Source organism: Hyaena hyaena, unplaced genomic scaffold (genome assembly GCF_003009895.1).
Source record: "Hyaena hyaena isolate Hyena2069 unplaced genomic scaffold, ASM300989v1 scaffold_2, whole genome shotgun sequence".
Classification (NCBI taxonomy): domain Eukaryota; kingdom Metazoa; phylum Chordata; class Mammalia; order Carnivora; family Hyaenidae; genus Hyaena; species Hyaena hyaena.
In genome coordinates, this window is record NW_024080634.1 from 2384119 (window position 1) to 2395682 (window position 11564).

Here is an 11564-nt window from a genome sequence, read left to right on the forward strand (position 1 = left end):
TTTAAACAGCTTTATGGAGATAACTCACATACCATACAATTCACCCATTTGATGTGTATACTACAATGGATGACACAGGCTTCCAGTTATGGAATGAATAAGTCATTGGAATAAAAGGCACAGTATAAAGAACATGGTCAGTGACATTTTAACAGCATTACATGGTGACAGACGGTAGCTATATTGTGAACACAGCATAACGCATAGCCTAGTTGAATCATTTTGTTGTATACCTGCAACCAATGTAACATTGTGTGTCAGCTATACTCAAATTTTTAGAAATGTAAAAAAGTGTATGCTACAATAGTTTTGGTATATTACATTATTAATTTTAAAAACTTATATATCATAAAATTTGCCATTTTAACCATTTGTAAGTACACAATTCAAGGGCACCAATTACATTCACAGTGTTGTGCAACCATCACCACTACTTATTTCCAAAACTTTTCCATTATCCCAAACAAAAACTCTTCACCCACCATTAAATTCCCATTTCTCCTCATTCCAGCCCCTGGTAACCCCTTAATTTAGTTTCCATCTCTAGGAACTTGCCTATTCTGGATACTTCATATAAGTGAAATCATACAACTGGACAGTATTTGTCCTTTTGTGTCTGGCTTGTTTCACGTTGCATAATGTCTGAAAGTTTCATCCATGTTGTAGCATGTATCAGGACGCCATTCCTTTTCGTGGCTGGGTAATTAGTCCATGTATGGATAGACCACATTTGGTTTGTCCATTCCTCTGCTGACGGACACTGGGGTTGTTTCCACGTGATGATCATTTGATGTGACCTGTGCCTCCCTCAGCCCCAGCTCTCCCACCCCAGCCCCCCTACCAAAGCTGCTCAACCAGAAGCTGGGGCAACACCGGGGCTCGTCCAACTTGTCCAAGGCTGTCCTGGCCTCTGTTCAGATGGGGGACACTGTTCAGAGTCAATGTATAGAAAAGCCATGATCGGGGCGCCTGGGTGGCTTAGTCGGTTAAGCGTCCGACTTTCGCTTAGGTCATGATCTCGCGGTTCGTGGGTTCGAGCCCCTCGTCGGGCTCTGTGCTGACTGCCAGCTCAGAGCCTGGAGCCTGTTTCGGAGTCTGTGACTCCCTCTCTCTCTGACCCTCCCCTGTTCACGCTGTCTCTCTCTCTCCTAGAAATAAAGGAAACATTAAAAAAAAAAAAAAATCCATGATCATTTTAAGAGACCATTTTCTCACCGCGGGGCACCCCTGCAAATGCACGTGCGCTATATCTTTTTGATCGATGCCATCACTTTAAATGTGGAGGTGTGCCAGTTAGTGTTGTCCTTCAGTTCCGGCTCACCCTCCCAAACCTGCCATGTGCTGTTGGACTGGGCTGGGGCTTTGCAAACCACATTTCTACTTTCCCTGCAGGCTCCACCTCAGGCTCTGCCAGTCACGTGAACTGGAGAGTCTAAGAGGCTGGAGTGGGAAAAAAAAAAAAAGGGGGGGGACCAGCTCCTTCTTTTTTTTTTTTTTTTAATTTTTTTATTTATTTCTAGGAGAGAGAGAGAGAGAGAGAGAGACAGTGTGAGCAGGGGAGGGTCAGAGAGAGAGGGAGTCACAGACTGAAACAGGCTCCAGGCTCTGAGCTGGCAGTCAGCACAGAGCCCGACGCAGGGCTCGAACCCACGAACTGCGAGATCATGACCTAAGCCAAAGTCGGACGTTCAACCGACTGAGCCACCCAGGCGCCCCGACCAGCTCCTTCTTGATTGCTTCCTGTCCCTTGGAGCCCCCATCCAAGCATACTTCCTCACCCTAGAAGCGGTTCCTTCCTGAAGCAGGGGGTGCAGCCAGGGGGCAGTGTTTTCAGTGGTTAGAGAATCAACTTCGTGGAACCCCTGTTCCACTTGGAGAACCAGCACCCATTGGTGGGATTGCCCTCCACCCAGATCTGCATCCTGGCCCCACGAGGTCTCTCTTACCAGCCCAGACACACCAGTGCCAGTGGAGGAGGATACTTCCTCTCAGATGAGTTTCTGCTCCTCAAGTTATCCCAATTCTGGGATATCCTGAATTTGACAATATCTTTTCCTTTTTTTCCCACCAGCTCTAGGACTGGTTTAAATAATTTTATACCCCTTTAACACCTATTTGTACTAAATTCTCAGTTTGAATCCCTGGTTATGAGATGGCGTCCCCCCCGTCCTCTCCCAGCCCCCACACAACACCTGGACACCACATACAGACTGTGAGCACGTAATGGGTTGGGGATATCATGATCCAGTCAAGACAGTGACTATGTCGTGGTGAGCTCTAGAGTGGGTCAGACCAGTGAATCGGGGGATCTCCTCTGAAAGGAACGGAAGCTCCACTGTGGGTCACTGAAAAACGGCCACGTACCCTTTGTGAGTATTGGGACTGTAGGAGTTCTTCCAGGTCAGGAAACTTTTCTTTCTCTTATGCATGGAATATAGAGGGTCTTGGTAGTGTGATCCAGGCACGGCAGTCTCAGGTGATGGGGAAAAGGTAGCTCCTGGTAAATTCATCAAACATTCATCTCTCTTTACTTCTGTGATCTCCCCAAGCAAAAATTGGTTTAAACATCTTAGTTCTGCTAGGGAGGATTAGGGGGGTGAGTCTAGTATCCATACCGGAATCAAATTCTAAGAAGGAGCAGTGACTTCCTGCCTCAGGTGTGAGTCACAGCTTTAATTCATAAGAACTCCTCAGTGGAGAAGGTGAGCCAACCCCCATCCCCTGCCACCCCCAACCAGACTGATTTGACAATAGATCTGGGGCTTGAGACAAGAGTCATTGATGAATGCTAAAACTATTGAGTGAAAGTTGAAAAGGAACAAGGTATTAAAGAGCCTGAAAGTATCTCCTCACAGGCTATTTATTAGTTACAAAGGGAATCAGTAACAGTGGAGAAACCTGGCAGACACCACCCTGTGTGAGTGACCTATGTTGACATCACTCATTATGGGACCAACTGATGTCATGTGTCCTGAGTATGGTGCATGAGCAGGACAAACATAACTTATCTAGTGCTTGTGCCCAAAATGCAGAATCTGACCCTATTTAGGTCAAACTCAAATTGTGGCATCGCTTGCAAGGCAACTGACTCATGCTCCTCAAAAATGTCAGTGTCATGAAAGCTACACAAAGACTGAGGAATATTCCAGATTAACGGACACTAAGGGCACATGGCAACTACTTACCATACACGGTTAAGATTGGAGTTTGGGTCAGGGGAAATTTTCCCATAAAGAGCATTTTTAGGATGACTGGCAAAATTTCAGTATGGACTATATATTTGATAATAGTATTATATGGATGTGAGCTTTAAAAAAAATTTGACAGTTACTGTGTTTGTGTCAGAGAATGTCCATGTTCTTGGGAAATACACAGGGAAGTGTTTGTGGGTGAAGGGATTAATGTCTGCAACTAACTCTGTTTAGAAAAAGTGTGGGGAAGGTGAATTTTAGGTAATAGACATGGGGAGAAAGAGAAGAGGGAGAGAGAGAGAAATGGTAAAGGAAATGAGGCTAAATGTTAATAGTTGGTCAATCTTGGTAAGAAGTTATTTCAACTGTGGAAGTTTTCGTACTATCCTTGCAACTTGCTTGTAAATTTGGAATGACTGCAAAGCAGATGACACTCAAAAACCAAGAATTGGCTGAAATACGAAGCAGCCTCCAGCGTATAAGACATTTGCTATCCCCTTGTGGGCTCCTCCCTACCATGCTGTTCCCACTCTGGACACGACAGAGACTGGGTAACAAGGAGATGGAGATGGGGGCACTTAACAGTGTAAGAGGGAGAAGAAGAAAAGACATGAACCCAGTTCATCTGCCTGGGGTGGCTTCCAGCCTGAAGCAGGTCGGGGCTGCAGTTGGTGGTTGAGGAGAAGGCTTAACAGCACATCGTGGCTGGAATTGTGAGCAAGGTAGGATGTGGACGTTGTAATATCTGAAAGGAGACAATGTGTGTCACCTAAAGGGACGCTCCAGCTCCTGAGGCTGCAGGAACTTCTACCCAAGGGCAGAGGAAGATGATTATCACTAAATATGCAAAGGAATGGCGAGACACCAGAGATCTTCGTGTCCCCTCGGCGATTCCCCACTGCTGGCCCAGGAGAAAGAGGTTGTTCTGGTTGAGAGAACAACTGTTGCTTCTTCGTACTCTCACCACATACTTACTTCTGGAAGCCCACACTGAGGAGGGTTCTCTCACTTGCTGTAAACTGCTTGGATGATGTGCTAGAAAAATCCGTTAACTCCTCAGTTACCAGGTGACGCTTACCAGGGGTTCCTACTGTAAGGTCACAAGTCTAAACGTCTAAACCAAACTGACTCCATGACAGGCTTTAAGTTTCCCCTCTGAACTAGAAGGCCTGAGTTTCAGCTTTTCCCAAAACTACCATGTAGTTACACATTGCCCAAGGCAGGAGAAACCACCCTTGCAACACCCAATCCAGAAAGGCCAGCGACCACCCTCCACATTGTTAAGGGAGAGGCCTGGAGATAGAAACTATAGATAGGACCCTGTTACCTAATGTTAAAGTTAACCTGTTAGTCGCTGAACAAGACCCTAGGCTCGCTCTGTGATTGGTTGAATTTAAAGGTACTCTAAATGTTGTAATTGGATCCCGCCAAAAGTAACGAATACTCTAGACAATGCGTATGGTCAAACCCACTGTCAATGATGTTGAATTATTATGATTGGATCACTGTTCCCATGTCACAACTTCTGTAACTCCCCCGTCTCAAACCCCATAAAAATCCTACTCTGCCCTTGTTCGAGGCTCTCAGCACGGACCCATACGCTGGTGAAGTCTGTGAGCCCGAGTTTAAGCCCGTAATAAAGCCCTTTGCCTTTGCATGCGTGACTCAGTCTCCCTGGTGGTCTCTGGTCGGTGAGGATACTGCGATCTGGGTGTAACAGTACAGGAGTTGAGTGGCAGCTGCTGGGGACAGAGGAAGGAGCGGACAAAGAGGAGGAATGAGGTGGGGACGGTCGGTAGACAAGCTGGCCCCTCACACTCAGGGCGGAGCCCCGAAAGCCACCTCACGCTGACGTGGGCTGCTGATTTTTGCTTATATAGAGTTATTCCCTGTGTGGTGTGAAGGTTTTCAGAAAGCAAACATTTCATCCCAGTCTTTCATCTTGTTGGATTTCCTCTTGGGGGTTATCTTCTTCACCTCAGAAAACTTACAAAGGGCTCCTAATACCCAGGATAGCCCGAGGGTCGCTCACAGAGACAGAGGCAGAAGGAAGGAGGGGCCAGATCGGGATGGGGCTCTGTCCTGCCTCTTGGCCAAATGACCTTGGATTTATCACTTCACCGCTATTGGCCTCAGTTTGTCCCATCTGGGAAAGGAAAGTGGTCTCAGGCCTTTCCAGTCTGTGAGTCTTTGATCATCATTGGAGAAATCTTTGGAGAGCTTTAAGTAGTCCTATATGAATCAGGGTGCAAGCAAAAAACAGACAATATACACACGTGGTGGTATTTGGGGCAAGTTCAGTGGAGACAACTTACAGGGTATGGGCTGGGGGAAGCACACCACAGGGTGAGTACCGCCTCCGTGGGCTGGCAGTATTGGAGGACGCCATTATCACCCTCAGGCCTAAGGGCACAACGTGCAGACAGGGGGCTCAGTGGAGGCGACATCTGACCCTGGCCGATCTAAAGGGACTCCAGCCTGCAGCTACCTCCAGAGAGGGATCAGGAGAACACAGATCTGACCTCCCACCCTTAGCTCCCTCTCGCCTCTGGCTCCATTGACCGAGGACCATGGGAACACGGCAAGCATGGGAGCCCCTTTGTGCATCCTGGGTGCAGAGCAGGTAGACGGGGGTGGGGGTAGAGTGGGAGGTGTGAACGAAGATACCCAGCATGGGCCACCCTTCTGACCTCTAGTTTGTGCTCTTGTCCTGTGTCCAGTTGAAAAATGTGCATCCCAGGCCGCCTGGGTGGCTCAGTCGGTTAAGCGTTTGACTTCAGCTGAGGTCACGATCTCACAGTTGGTGGGTTCGAGCCCCGCATCAGGCTCTGTGCTGACAGCTAGCTCAGACCTTGGAACCTGTTTCAGATTCTGTGTCTCCCTCTCTCTCTGACCCTCCCCGGTTCACGCTGTCTCTCTCTCTCTTTCAGAAATAAAAAAAAGAAAAAAGAAAAAAGAAGAAAAATGTGCGTCCCCAGCATGAGACCTCACACACTGCCCATCAGTTACTGTACCATTGTGGGGTGATATCAGTTCAGCCGGAGTCCCACCTGAAATCTAAACCATTAGCCACTGCCAGTGCCCTTCATGTTAGGTAACAAGGAAAAGAAGAGCAGGGAATGGTTAATTTCTGTAACTGACATGGTTCTTGACTGTAGCAGGTCGCAAATCCAGGATGAGAACCATAGCTGTCTTCTGCCTTCCGCCTTCTGTGTTCCCCTCTCTTATGCCAGCTTCAGGTAGGTTGATCACCTGAGCCTTCATTCTGGAGGGATCTGAGTCCTTAGTGATTCTCTGTCCCCTGTCTAGGACTACCGGACAAGGAAGTACTTGGAAGTATCCTAGTGAATTTTCTGGGACCTGCAAATGAACTGCAACAGCACCTAATTCCCCATTAGGTGATTTGCCATGTGGTGATGGGAATCAATAACCCAGGCCCACATCGTGATACCCTTCCTTCTCTGTCGATTGGGCAACATGAGAATCCCTAAGAAACAGCTATGTCTTGGCTCCCTGGGTGAACCATTTCCTCCTTGGATGCTGTATCAGTCAGAGTCCGCCAGAAAAACAGAACAAGGGGCACCTGTGTGGCTCACCGGTTAAGCGTCCAACTTCCGCTCAGGTCATAATCTCACTGTTCGTGAGTCTGAGCCCCTGCATCAGGGTCTGTGCTGACAGCTCAGAGCCTGGAGCCTGCTTTGGATTCTGTGTCTCCCGCTCTCTCTGTCCTGCCCCACTCACACTTTGTCTCTCTCTCTCTCTCAAAAATAAATAAACATAAAAAAATTTTTTTAAAGAAAAACAGAACAAGTAGGTTATAACATTAAGAGATTTATTGCAAGGAATTGGCGATATGAGTATGGAGGCCAGTGAGGTGAGCCTGAGCCCCCCAGTGCAGGCCAGCGGGAAGGGTGGGCTACAACTTTGGACAGGAGCTAATGTCTCAGTTCACAGGGGAGTTTCCTCTTCTGCAGGAAACCTCAGCTGGGCTCTCAAGGCCTTTCAACTGGTTGGGTCAGGCCCACCCAGATGACTGAGGATAATCTCCTTTACTTGAAAGGAATTGATTGTAGATGTCAATCACCTCTACAGAATACACAGCAACACCTAGGCTTGTTTTTTGATTAAATCATGGGACTAGAGCCTGGCCAAGCTGACACATTAAACTGACCATCACAGGCACTGACAAATTCCAGTCTTCAATTCCAAGATGAGAGGGATGGGAAGCAAACTCCCCTTCAGCAGGTTACATAGTTATAATAGTGGGAGGGGTAATCTTATCTCCACCCCCTGGCTTCCCAGCCCAGTGCATTCTGGTAAGAGGAAGATGGCCCCATATAGTGGCTCTCCTTAAAGGCATGTGGGACAGGTGCAAACAACACTGTGACATCCAGCCTGTCATCTCTCAGCTAGCACTGTCGCTGAGTCTTCAGCAGGCCATCCACTCTGTATTAAGCTGGAAACTTTGAGTGATGTGGCATTTGGGGACTAGCCCATTGCCACACTTTTTTCCCCCAAATGTAAGATACAAAAGGGGAAATTTCTTTTTAATGTTTATTTATTTATTTTGAGACACACACAGAGAGAGAGAGAGAGAGAGAGAGAGCAGGCATGAGCAGGAGAGGGGCAGAGAGAGGGAATCCCAAGCAGGCTCCACACTACCAACGTAGAGCCCGATGCAGGAGCAGAAATTCACGAACCGTGATATCATGACCTGAGCCCAAATCAAGAATGGGACGCTCAACCAACTGAACCACTCAGGAGCTCCACTCCACAAAAGGGGAAATTTTGATAAGAGATATGTTGGTCCCTTACGGGGTAGAGTTGATTTTTTTTTTCATATCTTACCAACAGTCATGCTTTCCACAGGATGTCAAAGGATGCACCAAATCTTAGCAAACCAGGAAAACATTTTCCCTACTTCGTAGGTACTTATATTTCAAACTTAGAGTTTCAGATCTTCTTGAATTCCATGAAGTGTTTTATGAAGCTACAGAAAATATAAACTGTTGATACCTTGTCCGAATAAACCTAGACTTTGTTAATCTAGCTGCACATTTGGATGCAAATGTAAATTTCAGCAAATCTCTTTCACTCTAGAAACTTCTTACCAAAGGAAATGAAAAGATCTTTCCTGCTCATTGTCCTGCATTTGAGGCATGTGATTTTCCTCTTGGGGACAGTGATGCTTTTGTAATGGAAGTTCCTGGTCAACTTTCAGTTTCCTCAAAACATGTGGATGCACTTCATGAGACTTGTGACTTGAGAGAAATAGGAGACAGCCCCTTAGTCCTGTGCCTGGACCATGGCTGTCATTCTTCCTTGCCACGGGATAAGATGCTGGCCTGTTGCAAAATCCTATTTTCAAAGTCTGGGACAAGAAGAATGTGCTTCCTTGATTTGGAAAGACATTAAGGATGAGGATGGAGGAAAGGACTGTAGCAAAAACAGAATGAATATGCTTATGGTCAAAACCTGTTTGATGATCTTTGAAGGGGCCGCAAGGAGCCTAGCACAGGATGAACTGCACCTGGGTTGTTCTATGTTTATGTTTTTTAGTAAGACTGTTTGAGAACTTTAAAAAAATCACTAGAAAAGGGCAACAGGATTTTCTCAAAAAAATTTTTTTTTCAAAATCTGTAACTTACTTGTACCATAACTTAGTTTCCCAAGTTAAAGGTATCTCTGGCTTTAAAACAATTATCCCCGAGAAAAAGCGGTTTATCCTGTGCCATCTAAGGGGCTTTTGAGTGCATAAAATGGTGGGCCTTTTGGATATGGGTACCCGCATAATGAGTTTATAATGAGCAATAGCTGATTTACCAAAACAAGCCAGTGGGTAGAAAGGGGATGGGCATTTCTGGAGATCTGGAAACAAATTCCTGCAAGTCTAAAAACTTGCTGCTGATAGGGCTCCCTACAGAAACGGAAGAGAGACAGAGACATACAGAAAGACCGAGACAGAAATTCTAAGAAATCTGAGCCTGTGCTCTTAGGGCCTTCAACTGATTGGACGAGGCCCACCTAGATTATAAGGGTCATCTACTTTACTCAAAGCCGACTGATAATAACTGTTAATCACATCTAGGGGCCCTTGGGTGGCTCAGTCGGTTGAGCATCTTACTCTTGATCATGTTCTCACAGTTCATAAGATTGAGCCCCTTGTCCGGCTCTGCACTGGGCATGGAGCCTGCTTAAGATTCTCTCGCTCTCTCTCTCTCTCTCTCTCTGTCCCAACCCCTCCAAAAAATGTTAAGCACATCTAAAACATAGCTTCAAGGCGACATCTAGACTGGTGTTTGACCAGGCAACCGGGCCTCCCAGCCCAGCCAAGATACATATAAAATTAACCTCCACAATAGGGAAACATTCCATGTTCAAATGCTTTTGTTGAGAATATACTCAGCTCAGTGTCATCACCTTGGACTGATGTCCGGCATCAGGGTAACGTGGGCCTCATAAGAGAAGAGCTGTGGTTTCGAAGTGAATTTTCTTTTGACTACGTTCAGTTTTATCACTACATATAAGAAAAAGCAGGATGTCCTAAAGGCTGTGGGTAGTTCAGAGAAGTATTAGCAAAGGAGGAAACAAGAAGAGTAAAACTATCCCACGGTATCACTGGATAGAAAGACACATACTATTGTCACACAATATAAATATAAATACTTACGTAGTCGCATAGTGTTTCTGTTTTCCCTCTAAAAATCTTACATTTATGGGAGCACCTGGGTGGTTCAGCCGGATAAGCATCTGATTTCGGCCCAGGTCATGATCTCATGGTCCATGAGTTCAAGCCCCACGTCAGGTTTTGTGTTAACAACTCAGAGCCTGGATTCTGTGTCTTCCTCTCTCTCTACCCCTCCCCTGCTCACGCTCTGTCTCTGTCTCTCAAAATGATACATAAACATTAAAATAATTTAAAAAAAATAAAAGTCTTACATTTATGTATCTTAATATAGCCTAGAAAATTTAAATACCCAATGGAATTAAAATAAATTGCTGTATCAGAGGCCAGAAAGAAACATGATCAAAGTATTGTTATATTTTCTCACATATATTATTGTTTACTTAGTTCTGCTACTAATTACTATTAATTCACTAGTCTTATTGTCGTTTTGTTTCAATAATAACATTATGTAACAGGAAAGTGAGTAACGTAGAATAATACATAATTTCAGGTACTTATTTTGTATATCTCCCCTCCTCTTCTCTCTCTCTTTTTTTTTTAAATTGAAGTCTGGTGGACACACAACGTTACATTAGTATTCAGTGTACAACACAGTGACGGAACAAGTCTCTATGATGTGCTCACCACAAGTGTAGCTGTCATCCATTACCACACAACACTATTACAATATCATTGATTATATTCCCTTTCACGTACCTTTTTATTTTTCATGTCTTCGTGTTAAAGGAATAACACACATGGATCTGAATATTTGTTATATATTGTGTTACTACAGGTGGTGATTGTGTTTCAGTGTTTACTTGTGATTCTTTATTTCTGACATGGTTCTGTCCCAGGTTGACTTTCTCAAAGGCTGGTCACTCTTCCTGCTGGCCAAACCCAGCCGGGAGCCAGAGACTAGGGGAGCCTGCGGATGTAACCCATGTGGAGGCAGAGGCCAGAGCAGAGTAGAGGTGACGTGAGATGGATGTGGAGAAAGAAACAGACACCCTCTCAGTTTCCCAGCATCAAAGATGGAGAACGGATGCTGGTGTGATCCCAGATGTTCCGGGGGCCACCGACGGCAACATTGATGGATCTGGGAAATTCTTAGAGCGGCTTCCTAATCTCTTTCCAAGAAATGAAGGTGCTTTTGGCATCCCCAAGAGTGTCAGCTGAGTGTGACTTTTCATTCATGGGCCGACTATTCATCAAAAGTGTACAGTAGTAATAATTTTTAAAAAGTGTGTAGTGATCCTGTGATTCAATTTCCTCATCTGTAAAATGGGAAACACAAAGCACAGATTTATTGTGGGACCATGGATAACACATATAAAAGATCCTTATAAAACTTAGCAGTTAAATATTTTCTTGGCATTTCTCTCTTCTCCCTTCCAGGCCATCGGAATCTTTCAAAAAAATCCCAATTCTCTGAAGTTGGATATTTGATTCCAACCAAGCAGGGATACCCACCATAAAAACAGCAGACATTTGTTGAGGGTTGACCGTGTGCCAGATCTCCGGGAAGTGCTTTTACATGGATTATTTTATTTAATCCTCATAACCACGTTAGGAAGTTATATGACATATTTCATGATGAGGAAAATAAGGCTTTAAAGCATTAGACAACTTGGCTCAAGTTTCCATAACTGGTAAGTAGTAGACCCTAGATTTAGTCTCAAGCAAGCTGACGGAGCCCACACTTT

At 45.3% G+C, this 11564-nt stretch overlaps 1 long non-coding RNA gene across 1 annotated transcript; it reads left to right on the forward strand.

Moving 5' to 3' along the window:
- The first annotated feature begins 2281 nt into the window (after nt 1–2281).
- On the forward strand, nt 2282–11024 carry LOC120229117. Its single transcript, XR_005527668.1, has 2 exons — nt 2282–2369; nt 10716–11024. It is a non-coding gene; the product is annotated as an uncharacterized LOC120229117 (long non-coding RNA).
- The last annotated feature ends 540 nt before the right edge of the window (nt 11025–11564 follow it).